At 42.9% G+C, this 12,720-nt stretch overlaps 1 protein-coding gene and 1 pseudogene across 3 annotated transcripts in view; both read right to left on the bottom strand.

The window, feature by feature from the left end:
• Positions 1–12,720, bottom strand: part of NELL1 (neural EGFL like 1) — an 843,592-nt gene that overhangs the window by 517,891 nt on the left and 312,981 nt on the right. The gene's annotated exons all lie outside the window — the stretch shown is intronic.
• Positions 11,533–12,474, bottom strand: LOC311586606 (small ribosomal subunit protein uS5-like; annotated as a pseudogene). The gene has a single exon. The product of its transcript is annotated as a small ribosomal subunit protein uS5-like (transcript).

The raw sequence follows: 12,720 nt of genomic DNA, 5'->3' as shown, positions 1-12,720 counted from the left end.
CAAAAACCTTGTACATGGCTATGTATACATACAATCCCAGGAAGCAGAGGCACTTGGAGAACCCCCGCGCCTCCCTGGCCAGACACTCTAGCCAAAAAGGTAAACCCTAAGTTCAGAGAGAGTCTCTGGATTAAAAACCAAAGTAGAAAGCGATTGAGGAAGATAGACTGACGTCAACTTCCTGCTTCCACACCTACCAGTGTGGGCATATGCACGTTCAAGCACCTGTGCACACAGGTATACACAATTTATAAACATAGATGCACATATGTGTGTATGAGTGCACATGTGCATGCATGCACACACCGAAAATAAATAAGGTGAAGACATTCAACATTGACCTCTGGCATACATATGTGCATATACATGTTATGAGCAGGTATACAGGCCCACCTGAATAGTCACATACATGTACATAGTCACACAGCCCAAGGCCAGTAGTAACATATACTGGTGGAATTCAAACCCAGGCCCAAGACTCCCCATTACTGTCAGTTTGTTACACTGGTTACAGAGACATATTTATACTATTACAAACAGTAGTGAGGCAAGAGCAAAGCCAGCATAGCAGGAGACATCCACTACTTTGTCTCATATTGCTCTAGAACACTGGTTCTCAACCTGTGGGTCAAATGACCCTTTCACAGGGGTCACCCAAAACCATTGAAAAACACAGATACTCACATTGTAATTTATAACAGTAGCAAAATTATAGTTATAAAGTAGCAACAAAAATATTTTGTAGTTGGCGGTCACCCCGACGTGAGGAACTGTATTAAAGAGTCACAGCATTAGGAGGGTTTAGAACCACTGCTGCAGAGCATCCATCACAGTTAAGCTTGCCTCTGCAAATTAAAGCCATTTGAATGGTGATGATTCCAGCCAGAGTGCATAGACGATATTAAAAATGAAATGCCATTGTGAGTTAATGAGACAGCAGAAAGCTTTTAACCTCAGGGCTGCCAAACCCATGCTGTTAATGCCGGGGTTCATAAACACCATCTTTATCAAGAGAGGAAACTGTTAATACACCTTCCCTTTTAAACGGGCAGAGGCCAAGATGCAGCAAAATGCCAGTGAACAGGCAGTGGCTATACTGTGTGAAGTGGCCTCCAAATGCCACTACTTTGTGACCCCTCAGTGTCCCTTCCCCAGCAAACACAACCAGGATTCATTAATAATCTCCATGCAGAAATTCACACACATTGCTGTGAGATCTGTGCCTCTGAATGTCAAACTCTAGGTCAGAAGTCAAGATATCTGTGATGTAAAGTAACTTCTATAAAGACAGGAAAAAATACTTATATCACTGTTCCAAGTTTCCTAGACATAACGGAATTGGCTCCAATGAAAAGTCTCAGTAAACAGTGTTCCAAATTGTAGTGTGGGAAGTCATCACACAGGTGTTTTAACCATACCTGAGATTATCAGCACACACCAACAAACACAGCAACGGCGAGCAAGTTCCTCAGAGTCAAGTGGCTTCAGTTACTCTTGACCGAACCTTGGATTTGCAGGGCTGTAGCCGAAGCAAGGATGAGAAATAAGATTTGCTGTGTTCTGCTTCTAAGGCCTGGCCTGGGTGGCTTTTTGATGGATGTTGTTTTAATTAAATTTCTGATATGAACTTATTTTTCTCATCGTTTCTTTCCAAAAGGCCGATGTAGGAAGAAAAAAAAAAAGACTTAGCTGTCTGAGGGAGATGACAGAGACAGCTTTCTATGTTTCGAGGCATGAGGACTACGGCTTACAAACTGTAAGCAACGTTCTTGGGGAGTAAAAAGGATTTTTAGCATATTAGGTGTTACCACTATCATTTTATTTTTAAAGGAAAAGAGTAGTGACTATAAAAAGTTATTAGAGGAGTACTTTATTTTTTCACTCTTAATTTCCTCACTCAATCGTGGTCACAGCAAAGTGACCAAACTGGTATCAGTTGGCAGAAGTTTTAAATGTGCCTGTGATGTCCAAGTGGTAAAAAAGCTTTATCGAAAACACAGCAGTGGCAGGAAGGAGCTGGGCCGTGAGGCTTCCGCCTCTGTGAATGGGTTCGGATCCTTACCACAGGACAGAGTCAGGTATCACAGGATGGGTTTATAAACTCGACCTAGGTTCAGCTTAGCTCTAACCCGACCATGCTCCCTCCTCTTGCTGTGGGGGGCACAGCACAGAGTCTGTCACCACATGTGCCTTCTTGATAGTGAACTCCTGAGTTCTGTAACCACGATGCAGCTACATTTCTTTATGAATGACACAGTTTGGGGTTTTCTACTACAGCAACATAAAGTAAATTTTCATGCTATCACTTTCCTGCTTCTTATATAAAACCTTATTCCGGAGGCAAGGGCATGAAGTCTGCAACCAGGATTCCTGAATTGGAATCTCAATATCTCATTTTAAAGATCCAGATAACAATGAGGACGAGGCTAGGGAAATGATGTGTGCTGTGCAAACATGGGGGCCTAAGTTCAGATGCCGAGCATGCGCACACAAAGCCTGGTATGGTTACATGGGTACCAATGCTGTGGAGGTGCAGACAGATATATATATAATCACATACACACACATACACACACACAGAGAGAGAGAGAGAGAGAGAGAGAGAGAGAGAGAGAGAGAGAGAGAGAGAGAGAGAGAGTGCACAGGAAATAGTTTAAAAATAAATTTAAAAAGTTTTCTCCTGACTGAAAATGAAAGTTACAAAATAGCATCAACTCCTTCCTGGAGTTACTATTTGGATCAAATGAACAAGGATACTGTGTAGGCGATAAAATTTTATAATAATCATGTCTACATTAACACTTTGCAAACTTAACTCAAGTTTCACTAGCTGTGTGTTTTATCCATCGTTTTAGTTAACCTAGCAGGGACACCTAATGTGTCAATATGTGTACCTGCTTTTTGGAATATAAAGATAAGCACTGCTGATCTCTGCCATTCAAATTCAGGGCAGCCAGGGAGAAATAGACAAAGTAAGTAACTAAATCCCAAGGTCACAGATGTTGTAATGGTGCCCTAAGGTACGGCAGGGACACAGTTGGAGGGCAGTGCATTCTGTAGAAAAGATGAATGAGTACCGTGATAGACAGATAGTAAGACGATGAGGACAGAGTCCAAAGACAAATGACACAGTGAGAAAGTATACACAGGGCCCCATTCTTCTTATACTTATCTTTTTACAAACATCTGTATGCTGCTCTTAAATATTTGTCTACACAGCACAAATGAGCTCACAGAATGGAGAGGAGCCCAAATGAGAAATTTGCGAGGTTAGTCCTTGCAGTTTGCTTCTTTGGAAGTCAGGAACTGTCAGAGAAGAGCATCCTGGATCCAGCCCACCTTGCAACTTACCCAGTGGTCAAAACTCTTCCAGTCTTTTTTGGTATGAGGCCCAGCCTAAGATAAAACAAAGCAAGGAACCACAGGACAAGCAGTCTCACTTAGGGCCATGTCACCTTGAAAAATGTCATTGTCTTTCAAACCTTTGTACTCCAAGCTACAGAACAAAGTGAGCGAGATGCCTCACTGCACTGCTGGCAGCCACTATGCCTAGGCAAAGCAGTGCATCCTCTGATGCCAGAAGCTGGGAGATAGAGACGAAAGGATGAGCAGTCCAAGGTATGCTGGCTATATACCAAGTTTGAGGCCATTCTGAGCTACCTGAGGCCCTGCCACCACATATCCATCCACAGCCAAAGATATCCATTCCCCTAATGTGTGGAGGAATGTTGGCCTAACATTTATTATGTTGGTTGGTTAAAGTTAGAAGCATGCCTTTAAGGAATCAGTGAGGCGTCCTATGGCTAGAGAAGTTGGGGGCTGGGAGAAGATTCTGGCACTCAAGGTTACTGTTAGCACAGCCAGAGGTTGCAGCAGAGAGCATTGCAGGTGTCCTGGCAGGATACAGTGCATGGCGACTGCAGTGGAAACAGCAGCAGCAGAACAAGTGGAAGGACACTGTGCCTCCCCAAGGTGAGTCTGGAAGATGAAAGTTTTCCACTGGCTGAGAGCCATGGCATCCGTCGCCCTTGCTCCCAGCAAAGCTGTCCCCAGACAGTGATGGGGTAAAGGTGGATATGCCAGAGTGAAGGGATGCAGAAGCAGGCTGGCCTAAGAGCCACGACTGTGATTGTCCCTAAGTGCAGCCAGACCCTGTTCTAACCACTTTATAAAAGGCTGTTTTCATTAATTTTTAATTGTGCATGTACAGTTAAAATGTGTCTGTCTGTCTGTCTGTCTGTCTGTCTGTCTGTCTCTCTCTCTCTCTCTCTCTCTCTCTCTCTCTCTCTCTCTCTCTCTCTCTCTGTGTGTGTGTGTGTGTGTGTGTGTGTGTGTGTGTGTGTGTGTGTGTGTGTGTTCAAAACCTACAGCATCGTTAAAGAGCACATTTAAGGGAGGGGCTTCAACTCTACCACTCCTGAAAGTCACTACAGCTACACAGTACTCAAGCCTGAGCATTAGGTCTAGGTGTCCCCCAACCAGAGTGCGCTTAGCACATTCTAGTAAAAAAGCTAAGGTTGGTCCACTTATGGCCAACTTATGGACCTTTTACAGGATACTAGTTAGAAAACCCTTACTAATGACCAAAGCTTTGTCAGAGCCCCATGCCGTCTGAGATTCCCCCCTCATATCCTGCATCTTTCCCTTTCACTGTTCACATATTCACTCCCCATTTCTTAATAGGCCATTTGCTTCCCTAACTCTGTCTCCGTATCTCCCACAGGAACATACCATGGATCGATAGAACAGAAGTCCAGAGGGAGTCAGGTCCCTTCCATGCCTGCCTGCCCTGTGCCCCAAGTCAGCTCCCTCTTCTCAGATCTGGAGGCTCAGAGTCAGGTGAGTTCAGCACCTCCCCCAGCTCCAACAGCAGCAACCTCCCCAGAGGTGGGCACCCTTGATGCTTTGCTCACCAGTCTTAGGATAGGAAGAACCCTCCTCTCTCCATCTCCATAGAGGGAACCAGGAGGAAGTGTTGAACACCTCTAGGCGAGAAGACATGTTCTGAACAGCCCATGCCAGAAAATAAAGTATTTCCCTGGTGTGCATTCAGCTCTCCCGCCTCTGGAGAGCATGAAGTGAGTGGGTAAGACTTCTGATCCTAAGCTAACACGTGTTGGAGGAACCTGCTAATGGGCATTAATAGCCTATGATCTCGAAGGAGGCAGTGTGTATACACTGTATGTTTACACTGCGTGTATACGCATGTCCCACATAAGACCATCTAATTTCTTTTCTGTCGTACTTAGTGAAAGAGATCCCAGTCACCTCATGGTAGGCCCTGCTGAGTGGCTGGCACTCCATTTAAAAAGACAGTAGCTGCCTCCTCTTCTATCCTATACACACGGGCTATATTAACCTCTTGCTGTGTAGCATTAAACTTCACAGATGATGACTATCCAAAACCCCACTCTCTGCTTTAGCTTTTACACAGATGCTATATCCAGTCTACAGGGACCCTAGTTGAATGCAGAAGACACTGCTGTTCTCCTCTGGGAAGCTCCTTATTTAAAGAAAATAGCAAGAGTTTGAATGTCACTAAGAGCCTATTTGTCTTTCTTAGTTTCCCCCTTGTGCATGCCTATGTCCATGCACATGTGAGCCTGCCCGTGCACATGTGTGTTTACCTGCAACCACTGAGGGAAAGGACATTTAAGAAACTAACTTATCTAGATATTCTGGTTAAACGACAGCAGCCAATATGTCTGACATCCTGACTTTGGCTCCTAGAACTAGTGAGTGGGAAGACGGTGCAGATCAAGGACACCTTTTACTTAAAAAGTTTACCTACTAATAGTTTAGAGTGATCTTGTATCCCACCAGCCTGTACAGGCAACTAGACCAAGGTTCTGACTCAAGGTCAGTAAAACTAAGAATGCCATCTGATTAGAAAAGTCAACCAAAGCAAGAGGCACATTTTGGTGTGATTCAATCAGTGCCAAGGCCTTTTGTTCAACTCCACTCATTTGACCTTTGGGGGATCTGACAGACATAATCCACCAACGTTTTGATTTCAATACCTCGGCTTCAACACATACTGAAAACCTTCAAATGACCTTTCAAGTAATCAAATGTAATTAGCAAACACACTCTGGAGTATCGATGTCCTTTACAGAGCAGGTGGCAGATTGGAGCTAAATCTTTGACGCCATGATGAGGCAAAGAACAAGGGCCCACCGTATTTGAGGCTGGGTCACATTTTCAGCTAAAATAGAATAAAACATTAAGCAATAAAACGCATACCCTTTAAAGTTAGATGCAAAAACAAGTGAGTGGAATGTGGGCTTCTTGTGAAGGTTTCAATGTTGTTGATGAGAGGGGCTTTCAGAAAATGGCATGTGTGAGGAACATATTGGTAATTGAGGTCATGTTTTTAAAAGTTACTCATGACCAGGCAAGGGGGCATATGCCTGTAATCCCAGTACATAATAAGACAAGTTCAAGGTTAGCCTCAACTACAGATCTAGTCTATGACCAGCCTGGGCTACAATGAGAACCTGTCTCAAAATAAGAGTTACTAGTTTTCAAGGTACCGCTATATTTAGACTTGTGGGATTAGTATCAATTTTAAAGATGGGAGTTCTAACTCAAGATGGTGGATGCAACAAATATCCCTCAATTTTTTCATGCTTTATATTCCTTCATTTAAACTAAAAGCTACATTTTAAAAAGGGGAGGGGGTAAGAAGAAATTTTAAACCAGGATAAAATATTTTAATATGGAGAATTTAAACAACCAGATGTGACTTGGGTTATAAATATTATCAGCACTAAAAAAATGCGATAAACTGGATAGAATAGAGGCATAATCCTGGGAACAAAGTAAGATGTGACCATACTGCAGGCTGAGATGGAAGCAGCCCCCCATGACAGCCTAGTAGAGCTCCAACTCTGAGGCTGAGAATGGAGAAGGGGTGTCAAGAGAAGCAACACCAAACAGCATATTCTGCAAAGATGGGGTCCATGCTCGTCTAATAGGCATGCTTCCCCAGGCTAGCATTTGACTTCCATCACCATTCAAGAGGGAACACAGAAAACCAGGGGAAATATCACACGTCGCTATAGATACCAAACTGAGATATGATACCCAACTGTCTACGAAACTGCCATCTAATGTATGCTAAGAGTCTCATTTGGTTTGCTACATGAGCTTCATTTGTTGCCTGTCTGGTGAATGGCAGGAGTCACCATCCGCGTGGCTCCTACTGAAACTCCTTGTTTCATTTTGAGAAAAGCTGAGTTTACAGAAGGCCAGAAAAGTTGTGCCCAAGTCACTTTCACAAGAAACTTAGGGAGCATGGTCTCCACTGTCCTGGCCATCAAAGAGATGGAATTTAATTCAGTTTATTCTTATATATAGACATACAATCATGTACTTTTCAAGCATTTAGACTGTTGAGTGAATAAATAATGTTGATGAGTAGAAAGAGGGAAGACGGCTAGAGTTTTCCTGCTGGAGAACATTATTGACCAAGGCTGACCTGTTAAATTCGCTGCTGTTTTGGCCTAGTAGCTTACAAGATGTGTTTTGTACCAAGGCACTTCCTCACTTGGGAGAGGGCATTAATTTTGATAATATGGAGCTCAAGGCACACAGAGATGGTGGCAGTGTGAGAAGTGCTCAATGCTGATTGTCGCCATTGTCATCGTGAAAATGACTGTTAAACACAGGTAAAATTGCATCCTATCTGAATAAAATTCTATAGTGGCAACCACAAACTTAGCTGTAACTAATACAAAAAAAAAATGAAAAAATGAAGGAGTGCCATCCAGGCTAAGTCATCCATGTGATGCACAGCCAGTGTTCTCACGAAAACATCCTTCTATCCAGAATACTGCAAAGCACTTGCTGCCCAATCCTAGAGACCCGGGTTTTGATCCCTAGACCCACATAAAAGGCTGCTAAAGCTGAGCACACTTATAAGCAAATCCCAGGGAACAGCTGCCCATGTTACTAGGTTATACAGAAGCATATGAAGCCAGGAGGGGGAAGCACTGGTGGCGCGGATGGGAGAAAATGAAGAGAAGGAAGCGGATTTAATCAAAGCGCATTGTAGGCAAGTATGAAAATTTCAAGCAATTAATTTATTCTTAAAAAGAAATTAGAAAAAATATGAGTTTTTAAGTAAGAAAAATAATAATCAGTAAATAAAAAGACAAATAATGAGGAAATTTAAAGCAGAAATGTTGACGCTGAGCCCCACACATCCAGGTGCATGGACATGAACACAGAAGAGCCTGATCACACACACACATGAGCATGCCCATTCAGCACACACACACGTGCACAATGCTGGCGAGGAGCATCTTTCTCTGTGTCTAAAAGTCTATTCACAGATAGGAAATGTTTTTTTTAAGAAAAATATTTGAGCAATAAATATGACAGCTTATATTTTTCTGGTATTTTAAGGCCTTGACAATAAACACAAGTAATTTACTGTAAGTAATTTCTAATAGAGGATAATTTCAGATACATAAAAATTACAGGTAGTCCAGAGAGTTTTCTCAAATGCATCCAACCCAGTTTCGTCTAGTAGTTATATCAAGTATTAACATGGTGTGTTTTTCAAACTAAGCCACCTGCACAGATCGGAATACTACTATTACCTAAATTGCAGAATCCACTTATATCTGATTTTTCCATTAATGCCATCACCCTCTCCAAGATCCCATCAAGAGAAACCTGTCTGACTTAGCACCCTTGAGGATGACCCCAGTGTTATGTTGTCAGAAACAGAGGAACCTCTGAAGTGACAAAGGTGAAAAACCCAACATTTTATCTTGTCATACTCAGCTCATCCTCCTGACTTGATGATGGGAGAATATCAAGTCCAGAGCAGTTGCCAGCCTTCATGATTGCATTCTATTTTAAACCAGAATATACAGCTGAGTCACTCTGTAGCACTCATGATTAATCAGGTAAACTCTGTGAAATACTTCATGGTGTGCTCATCTTGATAATCTATTTACTGTGGTGATGGTTTATCATCATCATCATCATCATCATCGTCATCCTATAAATTCTGTCATTGTTAAAGATAAGAATTGGAGGATTAGAGTGATGGCTCAGCAGTTGAAAGTACTGGCTGCTCTCTCAGAGGATAAAAGTTCAGTTTCCAGCACCCACATGGCAGTTCACAACTGTCTGTAACTCCAGTTGCAGAGGTTCTGGCAACTTCTGGGGCACTGGCTACAAACACAATGCACACAGATAGATGCAGGCAAAACACTGACACACATAAAATAAAATAAAATAAAATTTTTTTTAATTAGGGACTTTTTTTTTTGTTGTTTTGGCCAAGGCAAAATTGGAAGTATACCCATGAGACAGGGAAAATGGAAAAATATTATGTAGCTGAGCTTCCTAGAAAACAGAAAATGGAAAACATAGCCATTTACTAGGAGATATGAAATAGCAGAGATTTCAAGGTAATGTAAGAAAAATGAAGGTGTTAAGAAACTAATCCTTGTAGCTTTTTAGCTTAATGGAGTAAGGCATTGGGAAGATAAAAGCCCAAGAAAGGGAGGAGAAAGACAGAAGAACAAAGAATTGCTGTTCTGGTCCCTCTAATTGACCATCCTCGTGTGCACAGTAAGATGCAGCTGAACACTGATGGAGGGGTGATGTGTATATTGAGGGAGTACCAATGACTCACTGTTGTCTGTGAAAGAAAAGAGACCCAGAGTCTTCTAGGTTTCCATTACTAAAAGGCTGCTGAGCATTCTAGCTCATGGTTTCAACAAAGTATAGGCTCAATAGGTGAATTACCTGCAAGAAAATGAGCTAATTAAAATAATAATAATAATAATAATAATAATAATAATAATAATAATAATAGTTATTATTATTGTTATTATTATTATTATTATTATTATTATTATTATTATTATTATTTTAAACTATAAGAGACCCAAGGGCACCAAACTAAACACTCTCTTCCTTGATTAAGAATAGAATGTGGAAATAAGCTGAGATTAAAAGAAATAAGTTTTCACAGAAGGGATTAAGGTGTTCATTCCAACTTGAACAGCCAACATGACTATATTAACTAAACATAATTTTACATAGGGTGAGCACAAAATGTTTGGAATCTGTCTTTCAGTGAAAAGCCTTCCTCACTGTTCAGCTCTTCTGGTCCTCATGGAGGTCATCTGGCTCAGTCCCAACTGATCTACTTTTGCCATCAAGTCCCCTCCCACTGTAATTCTATGACATTGTGGTACAATCGTTGTTTTCTTGTCAACTTGACAAAGCTGAGAATCGTCTTGGTAGATTCTCAATGGAGAGGTTTCCCAAACATGGCCTGTGGCCTCATCTATGGGGAATTGTCTTAATTTTGTTGACTGATCTGTCCCAGTCTACTGCGGGCAGTGCCACCCGTGGGCAGGCAGGCAGTCCTGAGCTGTGTAAGAAAGCTGGATGACAAAGCCACTCACCACTGTCCCCCAGTGGTTCTCCTCCAGGACCCTGCCTTGGGTTCCAGCTCTGACTCTCCTCAGTGATGGGCTATGGGGGGAAGTAGATGATGGTACAAACCCTTCCCTCCACAAATCGCTTTTGGCCGTGGTGCTTATTGCAGCAACAGAAAGCAAACAGGGGGATGACTGGCATCTCCAAGGAGCTGATTAGGGAACACAGAGGCCAGACCTGATTTGCATAGCACTTTTCTTTTGATGTTACACCCGCTCCACCTGAGACAAGGAAGGCCATAAGCTAATTAACCTATTGACCAACACAGTACAGAAAGGGTAGTTTCGTAAAGGAACGTAGCAGAAGGGAATGGAGTTAGGAATCTGAGTCATTCTGCTGTCTGGGATACAGAATATGAGACTCTTTTTTTTTTTTCAACATAAATTTCACATCATACATCCAATCACGTTCACTTCCGTGTCCTTGCATGTCCATCCCCATCTTTCTGACTTCTCCATAGAAAAATAAATAAATAAATAAATAAATAAATAAATAAATAAATAAAACAATCAAAACAAGTCCACTTTGTGTTCTCTATGTACTCTGTGGAGAGCGGTCAAACTCTCGGTGGCCTTTCCCTTAAATTGAGCTGAGCCCTTCCCTCCCGCAGCTCTGCGAGAAGCCCTCAGGTGTGGAGAGCTGCTGTTCAGCATCCCCAGATCACTTTTTAAGTATTCACCTGTAATCTCAGCAAATCAGGAGGCAGAAGCAGATCTCTGTGAGTTCTAGGCTAGCCTTGTCTACAAAGTGAGTCCAGGACAGCCAGGACTATTACACAGAGAAACCCTGCCTCAAAAAACCAGAAAGAGAGGAATTCTCTTCTGTCTAACCTGGTATCTCTTTTACAGTTTGGGGCAGGGAGCCACAGAAGCCTTCTGTGAATTTAAGACTCTTTATGGAAGATGGGTTTTTTTTTTCTTGCTCCCTCTGTCTCTTGGTTATTCAGTTACTGGAACGAGTAACTTTTTTTAATTAAATATTTTTACATATACATTTATATTATTATATGTATATACAATAAACCACCTACAGCAAGAAGAACAATGGCAAATCAGGGATTAATTTTTTTAATAGAATTAATCCACTTTATTTTTCTTGTAAAAACCCTTATGTGGTAGCCACAGCTGGAGCCTGGGTCCTTTGAACAGACACTCTGGTGTGGGTTTTCACAAGATGATCAGTGAATTCCTGATAAGGAGACTTGGTAAACACAGTTTCTTTCCAGAGGTCGGGTGTCAGGTAGCTGTTGGTCTTGAAAATGGCATCAAAAGTTGCCTTGGCAAAGTTGCCCAGGTGGCAGTACAGCCCCTTGCTGATGTGTAGCAGTCATCAATACCGGCCATCATCAGTAGCTTCTTGGGCACAGGAGCTGAGACAATGCCAGTGACTCTGGGGGCAGGGATGAGACGAACCAAAACAGAGCCACAGCGGCCTGTCACCTTGCATGGAACAGTGTGTGGCTTGCCAATCTTGTTCCCCCAGTAGCCTCTCCGCACAGGGACGATGGAAAGCTTGGCCAAGATGGCCCCTCGGATAGCAGTGGCTACCTCCTTGGAGCACTTAACACCAAGACCAACGTGACCGTTGTAGTCCCCAATAGCGACAAAAGCCTTGAACCTGGTCCGCTGGCCAGCCCGTGTCTGCTTCTGCACTGGCATGATCTTGAGAACCTCATCCTTTAGAGATGCGCCCAGGAAAAAGTCAATAATCTTGGACTCCTTAATGGGCAGGGAGAACAGATAAATCTCCTCCAAGGTCTTGATCTTCATATCCTTAACCAGGCGGCCCAGCTTGGTGACGGGGATCCACTCCTTGTCTTCGGCTTTTCCTCCACAAGCTTCGTGGCCTCAACCACGGCCACTGCCTCGGCCACGACCGCGGCCCCTAAGGCGGCTACCAAATCCTCCGCAGAAGCTGCCTCGCCCTCCTAACCCTGGGCCCCGGGTCCTCCGGGCCCTCCCGCTGCACCGGCGTCATCCGCCATTTGGTGTTTTCCCGAGGAAGAAGAAGCCAGGAATTGATTTTTAAATTTGTTTATTTATTAATTCATTCATATTACATCTCAATTGTTATCCCATCCTTTCTATCCTCCCATCGCGCCCTCCATCCCACTTTACCCTATTCCCCTCCCCTATGACTGTGACTGAGGAGAACCTTCTCCCCCTTTATATGATCATAGGGTATAAAGTCTCTTCTTGGTAGCCTGCTATTCTTCCCTTGAGTGCCACCGGGCCTCCCCATCAAGGGGAC

Source organism: Acomys minous (genome assembly GCF_964271855.1).
Source record: "Acomys minous genome assembly, chromosome: 2".
NCBI lineage: Eukaryota > Metazoa > Chordata > Mammalia > Rodentia > Muridae > Acomys > Acomys minous.
Note: the sequence above shows the minus strand (reverse complement) of the source record. Positions and strands in the feature narration are given on the sequence as shown.